General features: G+C 37.9%; 1 protein-coding gene across 2 annotated transcripts in view; it reads right to left on the bottom strand.

The window, feature by feature from the left end:
* Window positions 1-19,046, bottom strand: part of LCLAT1 (lysocardiolipin acyltransferase 1) — a 115,543-nt gene that overhangs the window by 95,997 nt on the left and 500 nt on the right. The gene's annotated exons all lie outside the window — the stretch shown is intronic.

The raw sequence follows: 19,046 nt of genomic DNA, 5'->3' as shown, positions 1-19,046 counted from the left end.
AGCAAAATCAATGGGGAACCACGTGATTCACTTAACCACATGATTCATTTAACAGCTGTTGCAAAGAAGGTCATAAAATCGGGTCTGGTCACATGAATTTAGGTCGCTTGATGACCGCATCGCTTAGCGACCTAAATTCCAGTCCCAATTGTGCTTATTAAGTGAGGACTACCTGTAGTTACTATCTCAGATGCATACTTTAGAAATTGACAAAAGGTAAAAACAATCCTTGCCTCCTGACTTTTATCCTCTCTCCAATTCCTTGATTTTCTTCTTTTTAAGCACAGGAAGAAATGTGTTCAAAACAAGGAATCTGAGGTTAAAGATTTTTAAAAAAATTAAAGCTTGGAACTTTGGGCTTTGTGGATTATATCAAGGATAATACCCTGGAAGTGGGCAGGGCTACTATCACGTTTATTCTCAAATTTTATTAGTTTGTTAAATAATCTTTTTTTTTTTTGGAAAAAGAACAGCAAATGACTGATAAATTAAGTAGATCCAAGCATCTTTTATTAGCTATACTAACACATTTTTTCTAATCTGTACAAATGTCATTCTGCATAGAAATACTGTACATGGACGTTTAAATTTTTTTATTATTATTATTATTATTATTATTTACGCAATTTCTATAGTCACCCATCTCAATCCAAGTGACTCTAGGTGGTGAACAATTTCAATAATTAAAACCATTAAAACAATTACAAATTATACATATAGGCAGCTGAGAACTATCATAAAAAGTACATACTAATCAACAGTGCAACCAGGTAATGGAGCCCTTAACACTTTCAGGACCCCAGGCTTAGCCACACAGCCAGGTTTTTAAAGCCTTACAAAAAGCTAGCAGGGTCAGGGCCATCCTGAGTCCCAAAGAAATAATGTTCCAAAAGGCAGGGGCTGCTGCTGAGAAGGCACGCCTCCTGGTCCCCACCAGCCGACATTGCTTGGCTGGTGGGATCAGCAGCATCCCCAATCTACTAGACCGTATTGGATGGGTAGAAACTACTGGGAGAAAATGGTCCCTTAGGTATCCCGGTCCCAAGTCATGCAGGGCTTTAAAGGTGACAATCAGCACCTTGAATTGCATCCGGAAACACACCAGTAACCAATGCAGCTACAACAGTAGTGGTGTTACAGGTGCTGTATACCCAGCACCATTTACTACCCATGCAACCACATTTTGCACCAGTTGAAGCTTCTGAATGCTCTTCAAGGGCAGCCCCATGTAGAGTGTGTTGCAGTAATCCAAGTAATCCAAAATGTTTATATTTCTTCTTAAACATATAGAAGTCTAGGTGAAAGTATCATAAATCAAGAAAAAAACCAAGTTCACAGAGGGGACGTATATGAGAAGGTGATTTCTTGTTGCCAATTTGCATTCCCCCCATCAGCCTGATTCCTTTCCTGGGTCAAATATGTACACATAGTCCCCAGGTTAAGGACGCCCAGTTATGGATGACCCATAGTTAAGAAAGGAGCCTACTGTAGCAAAATTCGAGTTAAATACACAATTATTCAAGTTAAATACACAATGGTTTAAGTTAATTATACAATACTACTTATATAGTATAATACTGTTCTGGCTTACATACAAATTCAACTTAAGGACAGACCTTGGGAGCGGAACTCACTCTTAAACTGGGGACTGTATTCAAATATATATGAATTGTTGCATACGTTTGAACTTATATTCCTATTTTTTCCTTTTGATTTTGTCCTGCTTTACTTCCTTGTTAATTTTGTAATGCTCTGAGTATTTGTTCTTACGATTTGTTCCTTAATTTAAAAAGAAATGGCAATCCTCGCATTTCACATTCCAGAATCCTTTAGTCTAGCTAAAGGCATTTAATCTACTCACTGATAGGGCATCCCAACAGATTTGCAACCCATTTTTGGAAACAGTATTTTAATCTGTGCTCCTATAATAAAAACTTCCTTAAAATGTTATTGTAATAACTCAACACTGGTTTCAACATTCTTGACAGCTGGCATTTCTTTAACAAATGTTTCAAATGGATTGAGCATTTCATTCTTTAAAGAATTCCTGTTCAAGGTAAATATTAAAGCACTAAAAAGTACTGGACTTTTAGTCTTGAAGGATTCAGTAGTTCTAAATTATTATTATAGAATGCTGTACAATAGTTTTAAAAAGACAGTATTTTTACCAAATATTTGTTGAGAATACATACATATCTATTTATTGATCTTATTTATTATAATACTATTAATTGCTTTCAACTGTTTACACTAAACAAAAAAACCCAGATACATTAACTTCAAAACAATTAAAATATTTAAAACCAGCAAATTGGCAGCCAGTAAAATGACTTAAAATGACACGACTTAACAACTAAACAACAACAACAACAAAAATGTTTTTAGCACAGGTATAGTGTGATCTTTTTGAGTTCTTCAGAGATTAGCCTGGCTTTTCAGATCTCTTTCTAGACTAGATACAATGATAGAAGCATGCAGAGTGGTTACAGTGGTTAAATCTGGAGACAGCAACATGTCACACCACAGTTTTATGGTAATTTTTTTCCCAGGATAGAACACAGTTCTGTATCAACCAAAACCGATAAAAGGTCCTTCTGGCTCTTACCTCAAACTAAAGATATGCAGATCTAGAAGTACCCTGCAAATTCTAGAACTTCTCTGCCTGGAAGAACACAATGCAGTTTAGAACAGGGTGATCTACCACCTGACTGGAAGTGTGACCTCTCATAATGAACACCTACATCTTTTTGGACTTACTTTCATTCAATCTGCCAGCAGGCATTTGCATGGGTTTACCCCATCACTTCTGGTGACAATACTCCTTCTGTGTAGGAACCTACAAGATGCCATTCCTTCCAGATCTTATTGGATAGACAAGCAGCTAACCCCAAAGATACCCAAGTCCTAAACCAACTAGTACCTTGAATTGCCCCTGGAAGCCAACCAAAAACCAGCACAGCTTTCCCAATAATGGTACCACTCAGGGTTAATGAAATGTACCCATAACTATGTGAGCTCCTGCATTCTGGGCCAGCTGTAGCTTCTGGATGGTCTTCAAGGGAAACCTCAGAGGTAAGCAAAGCATGAATGACTGTGAGAAGAGCTCCCAGATCCAGGAGCAGCTGTGACTATTGCACTAGATGGATCTATGCAATGACCATCATGGCCACATTTACCATCTGCTCAAGTAGGAGCTGTAACTGGTGATTATGCACTAGTTCAGCCTGGGGAAGCACAATCCTGTCCAAAACCAAATATCACTGGCCACAGTTGACTTCCTAGTAAGACCTGACTACAAAGGATTCCGTTAATTATTCAGGGTCCAGCTGTCAAAAGAACATATTCAAATAAACAACTCATCTGCCATTTTCTTGTTGCATCAGCCAGTCCTGTATGCTAACTTTCCAGGAAAAGGAGGGCGACAGCAAGTGGAGACTGAAAAGAAGTGCATTATTAGACTTAACCTGCATAGCCCCCTGTCACCTTCCTGGAGGCTTTCACTAACCAATTGTTAAAGGCATTACCATTAGTCTGAAGATTCTGTAGCAGTACCCTGGGAAGAAGGGAGGGAGAGGCATGTGTTAGTCCTTGAAAAGAAATATATTGCACGAACATTTTATACTGCATGTTGAACTTTTAAAATAAATATGGGATTTTATATACAGTGCATTTGGAAAGTATTCAGACCCCCTTCACTTTTTTCAATTTTGTTATGTTGCACCCTGATACTACAATCGTTCAAATTCATTTTTTTTCTCATTAATCTACACTCAGTACCCCATAATGACAAAGTGAAAACAGAATTTTAGAAATGTCTGTAAATTTATTAAAAAGGAAAAATTGAAATATTACATTGGCATAAGTATTCAGACCCTTTGCAATAACACTTGAAATTTAGCTCAGGTGCCTCCCATTTCTCTTGATCATTGCTGAGCTGTTTCTACACTTTGACTGGAGTCCACCTGTGGTAAATTAAATTGATTGGAGATGATTTGGAAAGGCACACACCTCTCTATAGAAGGCCTCACAGCTGACAATGCATACTGTATCAGAGCAAAAGCCATGAGGTCAAAGGAACTGCCTGCAGAGCTCAGAGACAAGATTATTGCAAGGCACAGATCTGGGGAAGGCTACAAAAAAATGTCTGCTGCACTGACGGTTCCCAAGAGCACAGTGGCTTCCATAATTCTCAAATGGAAGAAGTTTGGTACAACCAGGACTCTTCCAAAAGTTGGCTGCCCGGCCAAACTGAGCAATCGGGGGAGAAGAGCCATAGTAAGAGAGGTGATCAAGAACCCGATGGTCATTCCGACTGAGCTCCAGAGATCCTGTGTGGAGATGGGACAAAGTTCCAGAAGGACAACCATCACTGCAGCCCTCCACCGATCTGGGCTTTATGGCAGAGTGGCTAGATGGAAGCCTCTCCTCAATATAAAACACACGAAAGCCCACTTGCAGTTTGCAAAAAAGCACCTGAAGGACTCTCAGACTGTGAGGAACAAGATTCTCTGGTTTGATGAAGCCAAGACTGAACTGTTTGGCCTCAATGCTAAACGTTATGTCTGGAGGAAACCAGGCACCGCTCATCACCTGCCCAATATCATCCCAACAGTGAAGCATGGTGGTGGCAGCATCATGCTGTGGGGGTGTTTTTCAGCAGCAGCAGGGACTGGGAGACTGGTCAGGGTTGAGGGAAAGCTGAATGGAGCAAAGTACAGAGATATCCTCAATGAAAACCTGTTCCACTGTGCTCAGGACCTCAGACTGGGCCGAAGGTTCACCTTCCAACATGACAACGATCCTAAGCACACAGCCAAGACAACACAGGAGTGGCTTAGGGACAACTCTGTGAATGTCCTAGAGTGGCCCAGCCAGAGCCCTGACTTGAACCCTATTGAACATCTCTAGAGAGACCTGGAAATGGCTGTCCACTGATGGTCCCCATCCAACCTGATTGAGCTTGAGGGGATTTGCAAAGAAGAATGGCAGAAAATCCCCAAATCCAGGTGTGCAAAGCTTGTCGCGTCATACCAAAAAAGACTCGATGCTGTAATTGCTGCCAAAGGTGCTTCAACAAAGTACTGAGTAAAGTGTCTGAATACTTAAGTACATGTGATATTTCAGTTTTTCCTTTTTAATACATTTATAGACATTTCTAAAATTCTATTTTCATTTTGTCATTATGGGATACTGAGTGTAGATTAATGAGGAAAAAAATGAATTTGAACGATTGTACTATCAGGCTGCAACAAAACAAAATCGAAAAAAGTGAAGGGGGTCTGAATACTTTCCGAATGCACTGTATATTACTTAACCTACTGGGGGAAAAATAACAGCTAGATAAAAAATAATAGATGAACTGAGAGCCAGTTTGGTCTAGTGGTTAAGAAATCAGGCTGGAAACCAGAAGACTGTGAATTCTAGTCCTGCCTTAGGCATGAAAGCTGGATGGGTGACTTTGGGTCAGTTACTCTCTCTCAGCCCGGTGACAAGACAGTTGGTCAATTCCTGTTGCAACCAACGGATCAACATTTGGTTGATCGGGGGGGGGGGGGGAGCAGACCCTGCACATCTGGGAAAAACACTAGGATGAAAAAAAATATATCCTGGTCACTATTCTGAAGAATTACGCAGAAGTGGCACAGTGCATCTAAACTACAAAACTTGTTTTTCCATGTCGTGGTTCCCATTTCTGTACAGATAACTGTTACTTATTGCTTGATAAGGTTTCTATGTTGCTCTAATCAAAAAGCGCTCTTCAGTGGTCTACATTCCTCTCTACAGTAGTAGAGTTAAGAATTTACAAAAAATAAAAACCAGAAACATGAACCAAATCAGCCTAAGCCACTCATCCAGATCCTATCCCTTGGAACAACATTCAACATTCTGTTCCATGTCCAGAAGAGCCAGCTCTTTACTGCATCAAAAACACCAGCAAGATGGGACTGTTCCAAAGAAAGGGAACGATCACTGAGAAGGCTCTGCCTCAGGGCCCTGAAGTTAGCATTCTCTCAGCAAGCCATTTTTTTCCTGGATCTTGCTGGACAAGTACATTCCACCTAGAGTAGGAACTCTCAGCGATACTGTAAAACACCTACATATAATATAAAACTTCCCTCTCTCTCTTTCTTTCTCTCGCTCATGAGTATTTCGATACCCAGACTGACCTTCCTTGATGGGCTTCTAAAGAGCCATGAAAACAGGGATCTTCAGGAAAGCATTTGGGGAGAATGAGGACTGATCTACTTTCATTAGGTGGTATCATTAAACGGTGTTGTTTTAATTACTGATTCTATTTTAATGTTTTTTGTTGCTGGATGTAAGCTGCAGAGCCATTTGGAACTGAACAGCATATAAGCCACAGTAAGTAAGCAAATAAATAAATATTCTCTGGCTTGACTATCTTTAGACTATTCTCAAGGAGGAAGAGATTTTAGCATTCTTTTTTTCTTAAGACTGTATTTCTGTAAACCTCAAGTTCTCCAGAGCATGCCTCTTTCTTTTTGTGGGTGTTGTTGTTCTGGCTATATAAGGATACTCGGGCAACAACATTCACCTTTAACATATATGATAGCTATTTGAGGATAAGTATTATCATCAAATGGTATTAGGAAGATCAATCTATGTAGCCACTAAGTCAACAAAATTTGATGAAACATAATCACTATTAGGATAAACTTGACATTTTATGAACAAGTGCACCAAACTTCCAAGATATTTTTTTCCTATTTAAGTTTAAATAAAAACATGGCCAGTACCCTAACATTTTGATGGTGATGCTCTGTTTCATTTCTGTTTTGGCTAGAGTTGATATACATTATTTAATGTCATTCAACATTTGGAATAAAACAAAAATGTGTACATTGCAATGTTCCAAGCTAAACCATATTTCAATATTAAATGAAAGAATATAATGCTATTTTCATATGGAAAAGAGAAAACAGAAACAAATTACATGGATTAATGTAATTGCAGAAAAAGAAGGAGGAATCGCTTCTAGTAGAGTGAATTTTTACTTGAATTTAAAAAGTATTTAAGTTATGTTTTGGGAACTGAAATTCAAGATATGTGGGATAACAAAGTTATAAATTGAAATGTTCATTCTGGAATGAGAATCTTGCCAGATATAAACACTGGAAACAGTGGATGCTTGTCAAGTTTTATTTAAGACTTGATTTGAAGGGAAATAAATTTAAACCTCATGTTCAGAACAACTCTGTATTCTATTTTATGGAAACAGTTTCTCTGAGAAAAGTATCTGTGACTTGCAGTCAAGGTTTCAGAAATAATAATAATAATAATAATAATAATAATAATAATAATAATAATAATAATAATAATAATACACAAATGGAGATTTTTTCCAAAGATTATACAATGTAAGCTGATGTATTTCCTTGAGACGGCAAGATAAAGTATCAGGACCACTGCTGCAAATTTTTCAGTATATAAAACATTTAAGATATTATTGTTGGTCACACAGTCAGCCAGGTGTTTAGACTGGTTTTGGCATTTTTATCCACCTATCGAGTCCTTCCCAAGGACCTGGGATAGGCAGATGTTGCTTTTTGATAGTGTTAAAGGTATTGTCACAGGATGTAAGCTGTTCCAAGTAAAGTTGCCTTTTCCAATTGACTGATGGTGATTTTGTCAGTGCCAATAGTCTCAAAGTGGTAATGTTTTGGGATTGTACCCAAGGCATCTATTATTATTAGTAGTATCTCTGCTTTCTTTTGCCACAGTCATTCTATTTTTATTGCCAGGTCTTTGTAATTTGTGATTTTCTCCAGTTCTTTCTCTTCTATTCTGCTGTCTCCAGGTATTGCAATGTCCACAATCCAGACTTTTTTGTCTTTCTTATCAACAATTGTTAATTCTGGGGTGTTGTGTGGCAGGTGCTTGTCTGTTTGAATTCTAAAGCCCCAGACCACGTTAGCTTCTTCGTTTTCTATTAGCTTGTCTGTTTTGTGGTCCCCACCAGTTCTTGCTTGCAGGCAAATGGTATTTCTTGCAGCTATCCCAATCCATCATTGTTGTTATTTTGTCATGCCATTGTTTGTACTCAGTCTGTGCGATCTTGCAGCAGCTAACTAGGTGGTTCACTGTTTTTTCAGCTTCTTTGCAGAAGTGGCATTTGCTGTCTGTTGCTATCTTCTCAATTCTGCCTTTGTAGGCATTTATTCTTAAGGCTTGGTCTTGTGCAGCCAGAATTAGCCCCTCTGTCTCTTTCTTCAACTTTCCTGCTCTTAGCCATTACCAGGTCCTGTTGCTATCTGCTTTGCCTGCTAGTTTTTTTTTTTTTTGTGTGTATACTGGCCATGTAATACTTTGCCTTGCCATGTCTCTTTTGTATTCTTCACTTGGTCTTTCTTATAAGCCAGTTTGGTCTCTTCAGTTTTCAGTAAGCCTTCATGGTATGCTAACTTCAGTGCATCTTCTTCACTGTCCTTCAGATATTCTTCTAATGACCTTTTTTCTTATTCAACTGTCTGGTATACTTGCAACATTCCATGCCCACCAATGCTCCTTGGGAAGTAGAGTCTGTCAATATCACTGCATGGATGAAAGGCATAATTCATTGTCATTATTTTTCTGGCTTCCTAACTAGGGCTTCAAAATCTGCTTGAGTCCAGTTCACTATTTCAGCTATGTATCTTAGGACTGGAATTGCCCAGATGTTAATTGCCTTGATGGTATTTCCTCCACTGACTTTGGACTTTAAGATTGTCAGGGGAAAAACCCATCAGCAGTTTGCTTAGTCTTGCAAATTTACTTATTTCCTGTTATTGCCCTAAAGGCCATATCAAAGCTAGCTTGGCTTTTATTAAATGTAATCAAAATTAACATTAACGCATATTATTGGGTACTAATAATCTTCTTCACTCTTATGATGTATTCACTACTAACCTTCTTCTTGACTTCAGCGTGCTTGACGTTGTCAGCTTGAAGGATGCCCAGGTGTCCATAATAATCTTCTTTATCCAGACTCTTGAAGTTATTTCCATAGGGCATCTTGATTCCTTCAATTTTCACTATTTTTCGCCTGTTGATGGTAAGGGTGGCATATTTGTCCTGTCCAAACTCCATTGCAATATCTTGGCTGTATATTCAGACAAGGTTGAGCAGCGATTCTATTGCAGATAGTGTTTTTCCATACAGCTTCAGATCATCCATGCAAAGGAGTTAGGCTAGCCTGTTAGATGCTTTTGATGTTTGGTATTATTATTATTATTATTATTATTATTATTATTATTATTATTATTTCTACATCAATATATCATATCTATATCTCAAAGTGGTGAAATTACCTAATACTCCTGCCTTCTATTTTCCCCACAAGAACCACTCTGTGAGGTGGACTGGGCTGAGATAATGTGATGGGCCCAAAGTCACCCAGCCAGCTTTCATGCCTAAGGGAAGCCTAGAACTCACAGTCTCCTGGTTTCTCAGCTGGCACCTTAACCACTACACCAAACTGGCTCTCTACAGTAACTAACATAGTGTGCAATACTGATTGCTAAATGCTAATAGATGTCTACCTTACTTGCAGTAATTGGATCAAAACAGGACTTACTACAAGGGTCCAGCAAAAATGCATGTTCACGATCCAGAACCCAGACTTATTATTCAACTTCAAGAACTACTGATGCAGCAAACACACCACTATGCACTCTACTTTGCTGCAACAAATTGGTGAGTCACTATAGATTATAAGCTTATATTTATCTGCTGCTCTGATAGAAGAGAACAACCCTTTCATGAAAACAGCAAAGACTTCCTAAAACAGTAATTGAGAAACACAGTTAACAGTTGGAAGCCTATAAAGGGGAGTGTTTGTCAACCGCTCGATTTTCTCCTCCATGCTTGTTACATCAGCAAAGACTTGTTCTATGAGGGACTCGGAATTAACTGCTTCCCCTGCCATTTCCTTCAAGATTAGTCTGGTAAAAAGATGAAGCAGAATAGTAAGAAGATACCTAACACCTGAAAGTGACTAGCATACACATTTGCCTCTCCCTAATAACCTATGAGTTACAATTTAACTGTAGTGAAAGTGGCTTTGAGAATTTAAATTAGCAAATGGAGAAGAAATACTTAAAAAGAAATAAAATGCCCTCTCAGGCAGGTGACAGAGGAAGTAGGCAGACTGTAGGAAAGGCACTCTTTCTCCAAGATAGGAAATGAAATGCACTGAAGCTTTTAAGAGGAGAGGTGTGGCTGCTGCTCTGAGAAGCAACACAGTCTTTTCAAAGGAAAACAGCATGGAGGGTGCTTGTCAGGGGAATAGATAAGGATTTGGGGGAAGCAAGGAAAGAACAGTAGGATATGCTACATTACCCAAGAGCAGTTTGTGTGTATATCAAATGAAAACCACATTAATGAACTATCACATCTTTTTAAAGTGACCCCAAAACATCAACTGATGTTCATCTTTCTAGTTTTCTCACACACCATTCCCCTTCATATACCTCACACTACATTCATTCAGCCCTCACTCCTCCAGTGTCCCTACAACAGCTACCAACAAAGCAATTCTAACTGAGTTACTGAATAATTTCAGTGAACTGCAATTTAAAGTAAATATGAACAAGATATTTAAGCCACAAAAATAGATGGGGGGGGGAGCAGATGGAGAAAAGATAAAGCAAATGCTCAACAAGTCTACATAAATTTAATCTCTTCCTCTTTTCTTGCCAGTTGGAAAGTTAATATGATCTCGTTTGCAATACTACATCTGGCGAAGTGGACTTCTGTCTTCTTGCCAGACATAAACAGTTGTTTTTTTCAGGACCACTGGAACAATGATTTTACAAGAAAAATAATAAATACATTTTGGACCAAAGATTTACCTGCCAGGAATTACAGGCTCATACTCCTTTTTTTTTTTCTTTCTGTATTTGAAATTTTATATGAGAAAATGCAAAATCCAAGTTATTATCAATTTTTAATCTTTTACAAAACTGACTGTAAAAAATAAAGCTGTCAATGATACCTGGGTAAAACAATCCTATGAGAGAGAACTGATAGCAGAGGAGCCATCACTTCCTAAGTGAGGAGTCAGCTGTGTGGCTCCAGCCAGGTGCCCCAAAGCTACTCTTGTCCCAAACAAAAAAGTGACAAGATTTAAGCAAAAATAAATTTGGCACCGCAAACATAGCATAATGATACCCAAGGACCAGAAAAGAAAGCCAACACTTGTCTTTAGCTCTGGAGATGTCTAGGTAAAAAGGGAAGACATCTGACTTGCTTTCCTCCTAAAGTTGTACAAATGGTTTGACCATATAGAACAGATATAACTGAGGAGCATAAATGTATTTGTGTAAGTCTGGAAAGGTAAAATGTATACCTCAAGATTTAAACATAAGTTTGCCACAGGTTCTGTCTGGATGTATTGACCTCACAGAGATGTTCTGTCTTTTAACAATTTCACTACGGTATGCAGTTACAAAACCAAGAGTAGATCATACATTGGAAATGTTTAAAATGTAAACAGATAAGTTAAATGTTTAGCGTGATTTCCAGAAAAAAAAAAAAAGAGTTTAGCAAATAGGCCCAAAGGATAACTATTAACTATTTGTAACTATTAATTATCTGTAACTATCAAAGTTTTTGAGTTATGTATAAAAACAATAAAGGCAGGATTAAAAAAAATGATGATGATGATGATGTTGCATCTTAACAGAAGGCATTTAATTTTTCCCCATTGAAAATTGCCCAAAGAACTCAGTGAAGATAAATCAAACATGTCAATATATACAGTAAGAACTTCCAGACATGTAAAATGGTACATAAACATAAAAAGGCTAATAGTGAACAATTATGATTCCATATTCATAAAACTAGCCTTTAGGCCCAAGAATGTCCTCACCGCTATTTATTATTCTACAGTACATTCTATTGTGATTTCAACTGTTTTATTTACATCCGTGATTTGTGTCCTATTGCTAGCAACCTACATTTTTCAACATGACAATAGAACTGAATTGAAGGTTTCTATCAGCAGAGTGACGAATGGAGAGATGCTTTTTCTCTCTTCAGTCCTGTATATGTCCTCAAAATGTTGGGTTGAGGAAAAAAGTCCTACCATGTCAGCAAACTTCCCACTTTGTACTACACTGGATTTTTCTGTATAAATGCACATACTAGATACAGATACACACCTTTGGTACAAACTCAATAGGTGTTTTAGATCATGGAAAGGGCTTGCATTAACTCTTGTGAATTTGATTTCTGATTCTCCACAACATAGCATAAACTGTTTCAGAATTCTCTTTTCAGCTCCCAGAGCAGTTCAACATGCGGTATTTGAAAACCTCCTGTGGGGTGTCAAAATTACTTCCACAGACCTCTGAAACCTAGCCACAGTGTTCATTCATTTCTTCAAACTTCTTTTCCAAATTCTTAACTTCAAATTATTGAAACACAGACTTTACTGTTTTCCAGGAAGAAAATAATATTTTGTGTTAACAAAATCATATTGTAAAATTTTTGTTATTAATTGTATTTTCAGTTGTGTCATTAACTATATTAGCTTGCCACTTGGTTATCTTTACTATTACTATTCATAAGTTTCAATTGCCAAAGGTCTTTTTTGAAACAAACATTTCTCTAAAAAAAATTTATATAATGATCAACATTTATTTATAAAATGAATGGAAAAATGTCATCACAGAATCTGTCTACTTCTTCTAAAAACTTGCCCTACCTATAGATGCTTAATTCAAAACATTGTGATTATAAGAAACTAAACTGTTTTCTAAACACTTCAAGATGAAACTGTCACTGATAAGCAATTATCTTTTCCTGCTCTATACTGCCTATATAGTGATTTTAACACTGATCCTTTCCATGAATTATTTGCAATTCTTGACTGGTATAAATAATTCTTGGGAAGTTATCTCAAAATAAGCATCTAAGGAAAGAGATTCTCAAAACATTTCTGGATAAAATACACTCCACAATGTTCAAATTACTCTTTGTCTTATGGACATAGGTTTTAAGGAAATAAATCTGTATAAGGAAAGATGTTTTAAGAATCTGCTTTATTTCTGTAATAATGACATAACTTACTGTTCAACAAACTTGACATTTTTAAGTTTACTTTTTAACAACAAAGCTTGGATGAGTCATTTATTTTAGCAACAAATTTATAACTCTACAACAGCTATCAGGGTCACTGTATTGTCATGGCTGTTTTTGCAAAATGACTGCCTTGGTAGATGACCATCATAAAATATCAATTTCTCTGATGCAACTTGATAAGACTAATAGAAAATTAACTTGCCAGAAAATCTAAATACAAGACAGAAAAGGAAGGCAAACTTCAAAACACAATAATCACTCTTCTGAATCCATGTTTATTCTTTTGTAATCATTTACTGAAACAAATTAATGTTTAGAGAAACATAAATACAGGCAAAATGCACAGCTTAAAGAGATGCAAACCACTGCCTACACTGAAAACAAACTCACTAGACACACCTGCTAAGAAAAAAGGCAAAAGAGGTATCCCACACCTTTATACTAGGAAGCCTCATGCTTGTATATATATCCTGATTAATCTGACTTCCTTCCCCTAGGATAATTCTAAACCAGTATCTCAAGAATTGGACAATATACAGAAATAATGAGCCCTACTTGACTTGGTAGGTCACCCAAATTGCTTACAACTGGAAGACATCACATACACCAAGTTAATAACAACAACAAAAATTCCACTAGTACAATTGTTTGCTAAAGATTATTGTACTGGTTTAAAAGCAACTGAATAAATGACAAAACTTCAGTCTAGTCATATTTATATAAAAAATTCAGACGAATGTTTAATATCAGCTTTTACGTTTTTACTCTGTTTTTATGTTGTAAAACTCCAGGAATCACTTTTGTTGAATCCGGTGGTATATAAACAAACAGGGAACAGGAACAAAACCACATTTGCTTTTAAATGTATAATCAGGCCACAGTAGAAGCAAGTTGTTTTTACACATGGAAGCAGACACCTGTTTTCAACTCCCACTTCAACTTCATAAAAAAAATCAATTTATTTAAATATCTGATTATTATTTTATATGCTAGAACCAGAATGCAATTGATACTACAGAAATTTATGTAAGAACAATCTATGGATTGTTTCAGAATCCCACAGATCTAATCAATATAAGAAATAATTGTTGTGCAAAACAGGATCCTCCAACAAGCTACGTATTAGTCAAACAAATTTATTTGGATGGATTTATTTAGATAAGAAAAGGTTCAGACACTTAAGAAGATGCAATTATAGGATTGAATATAATAATTGTTTTGGTTTTGAATGTTGTAAAGACAAGTACTTTTATATTGCTTAAACCAATACTGAAAACACCTTCTATTAAGAAAGCTAACAAACCTTCAACTGTGCTGTTAAAGCAAGAAATAACTGGAGGGTGGGAGAAGCTTCTGTTGTTCTCTCAAAACACATGCACTAGAGAGAATACAGATTAACCTACTGGCTTCATTATGTGCTAAAATTCCCACTGCTTCCACACTCAAAAATTCACTACTCTAACAGGGAGATGTCCTTACTTATTTAAATGCTCTACACAATTTAGAAACCCAACTTTATTATTCTAAATAGCACAAAGATATTGAACAATTAGAGCCAGGCCACCATTGTAAGTGACAATAGCTAGACAACCCTGTTCAACCTTAAAAAAGCTAAACAGGGTCAAACCCAATTAGTATTTGAATAAGTAGCTGAGACAAGGAAGTCCCAGGGTCAGAGTCTAGACTGAAAAAATAAAAGAAAGTGCATGAGAAAAACACAACAGCAAATCACTGCCTTGTTTATTTATTTATTTATTTCAAATTTGTCACCACCCATCTCACTGCAGAGTGACTCAGAGTGGTTTACAGTAAAAAGAAGTATTAATTAAAATAGAATAAATATGAATTAAATTACCTTACAAAAAACATTCTATATAAATAATAAATATCTTCCAAGGAGTTATTAGACTCAAAGAATATCTCCTGCAGTTTCTGCACAGAAAGAGCAATAAAGTGGGCTATTATTACCAGGAAAACAACATGGATGTGTCCATTCAGTCACCAGAAGTTGAATTCAACTTTTTTGAGATTTTACTTTTACCTCACTGCAGATATTCAGCCCCAGATGTAAAGGGCCATGGCAACTAAATGAGGATTTGATAGAGGACAGGGCCAAAATATAACTGAGTATCATCATGACGGATGATACTCAATTATACATCTCCATCCCAGGTGAGATAAGTGATGCCGTGACCACCCTCTCGCGGTGCCTGGAGGCTGTAAGGGTCTAGATGGGGAACAACAGGTTTCAGCTGAACCCTGGTAAGGCGGAATGGCTGTGGGTTAATGGCTCCTCTGTATCCGGGACTTTGTCATCGTTGGTGCTGAATGGGGTAGCACTGCCCCAGATAGACCCAGTGTGTAATCTGGGGGTCCTCCTGGACTCACGGATCCTGCTCGAGGAGCAGGTGGCAGCCATGGCCAGGAGGGCCTTTGCACAACTTCGGGTTGTGCACCAGTTATGCCCTTTCCTAGATCGGGATGCCCTTCAAACGTTCACTCATGCCCTTGTTATCTCCCAGATCAACTTCTGCAATGCGCTCTACATGGGGCTACCCTTGAAGAGTATACGAAAGCTTCAGCTGGTCCAGAATGGAGCCGCGTGAGCTATTTTTGGGCCCTAAAGAAGGACTCATATAACACCACTGCTTCATGAGCTGCATTGGGTACCAGTTTGCTTCCAGGTCCAATTCAAGGTGTTGGTTATCACCTTTAAAGCCCTACATGGCATGGGACCAGGTTATCTGAGGGACTGCCTCTCCCCCACGAGTTCATCCTGTCCCACCCAATCACACAGAGAGGGCATACTCCAGACCCCTTCAGCAAAAGAACTCCGACTAGTGGGGTCTAGAAGATGGGTCTTCTCTGCGGTAGCCCCCACACTTTGAAATATCTTGCCCCTGGAGGTGAGATTGGCCCCTTCACTCCTGGCCTTTTGGAGGGATCTGAAGACCTGGCTCTGCCATCTGGCCTGGGGCAAGAAGGGGGATCATCAACCGTGGGGTTGGCTAGTCCCTTAGTGGCCTGGCGTTGCTGCCTTGAACCACTGGCCTCCTGGATTTTTTTCCCTTTTATTTTTGTGAATGTGTATTGTTATAGGTTTTAACTGTATATTTATTTATTGTTTTAACATGTTGTGAGCCACCCAGAGTTCCCCATTGGGGGGAGATGGGCGGGAACAAATTTAATAAATAAATTAAATAAATAAATAAATAAAAGATTCATCTCCATTCTCCCTCTGAGTGATTCTGACTGCAAGAAAGATACACTTCTGAAGAAAAATAAAGACCCTTCAAATAATAGTAGTATTAAAAAAGAAAAACAAAGTAGCCAGATTTCTTCATAGATGAGAACTATTGCCTCTATTTCAACATATTTCTCATTTCTTTTAAGATATTTACAGGAAGCTAAGGGTTATATCAAATATTGTGCAAGTGGATTTGTGCTCGTGCAGTGGGCATTCTCAAATTCCTTCTGTTCCACCCCCACTTCCCAAAATCTGCTCTAGAAGATTCTCCAACCCACTGGAACAAATACAAAGAGCACACAACAACGCATTAGGAAACCCACTCCACAAGTAGTGCTTGTTCTGCTGGACTGGACATTACTAAAGTAATTTATTGAATAATGATAAGAAAAGCCGTTCACAATAGGTTCATGTTTTTATCTCTATTATAGTGCTGCCTGTCTGATGTTCATTGTTTCCAAACTGAGAGTGTTTGTCCACAAAAGAATCCTAATAAGTGAACAGTTCCTCATATATAAGGGCTTCATACACTTGAAACATAGTCATCTGACACTGAAAGTACATATTTAAAAGTGAAGGCATGCTTCTGCTTCAGTGCATTTAAGTCTAATGCAGAAACAATATACATACAAGGCAAGAAAGCTGGGATAAATGCAACAGAAAATTTACGATTTCAAAACATCTCAAACAGTTTTACCTAATCTGTTTATGTAAATTCCCAATGGGTACAACCATCACCCAGGAATTAAGTCTGGGATCTTCTGTATGAAAAATACTGGTCTACAACCCTAAACCTGTACTATAGTTCCTTCCCATAAGGATAACTAGCCAAAACTGAGGATTATTTATTGATCTGATTTTGGCACAGCTTGACTCCAGAGTGACTCTGAGCGACTTTCATAATATAAAACAGAATACAAATACAATAGCATAAATAAAACTTACAATAAGAGAAATAATACCACATCAACACAAAAACAAAAATATCAATCATCTCTAACAAAAGGGGTTCCATCTACCATACCCCAAGGCCCACCAGGTCTTTGAGGCCTCCCTGAATGCCATCAGGGTGGGAGTTTTCCAGATCTCACGAGTAACCTTATTCCAGAGAGAAGGTACAGTGACAGAGAATGAGAGGACCTGGAGCACACCCACTCTATTGGTTCTTACTGTCTGGGCAGAAACTGCAGAAGATAGGCAGTTCTTCAAATTACCAGGCTCTATGCCATGTAGTGCTTTATAGGTGATAAACCAGTACCATGAATTGCACCCAGAAGCATACTGCCTACCAGTACAACTCATAAAGCAGGGTGTCACGGGGTCATGCCAAGGAAGGTCCTTGGCACTTAGATACCATTGCATTCTGGACCAGCTGAAGTTTCTGAGTGATATTCAAAGATAGCTCCATGTAGAGCACATTGCAATAGTCGGGCCATGAGGTGACAAGGCCCATGTAGACCACATTACAATAGTCAAGCTAGGAGGTAACAGGGGCATGAGTGACTATCTGGAGAGCCACTTGATCTAGGATGGAGCACAACTGGCACACCAGATGAAGCCAAAGAGTAAAGACCCTCTTGGCCACAGCTACCACCTGCTCTTCAAGGAGAAAGAGAGAAAGACAGCTTGTGAAATTTTTCTTGCATCTAATCAACACCTTATTGGTGAGAGTCATGTACAGTATTTACATAATTGCTCCAGCAGTGCAAGACTACACCTGAAGGAGGTTGCTTCCAGGCCCCAGCACAAATTAAAAAAAAAAAAAAGGAGGTGGGATAAAATTAATCCAGACTTCCCCAACTGATGCTCTCAAGATGTAGTCAAACTTTCAAAATTCCAAGTGAATATGAACACTGAAAATTCTGGCTTAAGTTTTAAAAAATCAGTAACAGCCAAAACTAATGCAACAATCTCTTTAAAATAAACTTTAAGCAGAAAGTTTCTTTTTGCTAACTACACCCGTTAGTAACATTTCCTTTCAACTCAGTATGATTTTAAAATAGACCTGAAAATGTATAATGATACAAATAAGCTGGGTACATCCACAGAAAAATATCCAAAAGTCATCCACAGAAAAGCAACATCCAAAAGTATCTAAAATAGCCAATCCATTAAAAACAAGAATCTAATAGTTTACAGGAAAATAATACTGTAGTTATTTATCTGTGCAAATGATTTCATAAGGAAAATTTCATTTTTGTCCTGGCTTCTACTCTGCGAAGTAAGGTCTCAAAGCCCACGTGCAGCTCTCAGCTGACAGAAAGCTGTGGGCTCCTTTAAGGGTTTCATTTCAGCAGCTCTTCTCCCAGAGAGCCTTGAGAGTCAGCACACTAAGCTTTCAATTGGCTGCAGCTATTTTAGGACTTCAAAAAAAAAAAAAATGGACCCAGAGGACACAAGTGTTCATGCAAAAGATTAAGCACCTAAGTTGTTTTGCATCTGTCTGATTTTATAGCGGTACACATTCAGCAAAGCAACCCACATTAGTAGGAATTTGGAAAGTGTTTTAAGCATACGATGCTTTGCAATAGTCAGAGAAAATGCCATGTTAGTCTGTTATTGCAACTAAGACTAGATCCTCTTCTTCGGACTGCTAAAATTCTATTTAGTTCTTTCTCCAATGAGCTTAAAACATCTCACAGCGATGGTAAGAAACATATACCACTAGGATCCAAGCGTCAAGTCCATTTGTGAGCAAGGCTTTACTTGTCAAAAT

The sequence above is a fragment of the Python bivittatus genome, unplaced genomic scaffold, assembly GCF_059951505.1.
Source record: "Python bivittatus isolate LINGU-HERP-01145 unplaced genomic scaffold, Pbiv_v1 ctg000020_np1212, whole genome shotgun sequence".
Taxonomy (NCBI): Eukaryota; Metazoa; Chordata; class Lepidosauria; order Squamata; family Pythonidae; genus Python; species Python bivittatus.
Note: the sequence above shows the minus strand (reverse complement) of the source record. Positions and strands in the feature narration are given on the sequence as shown.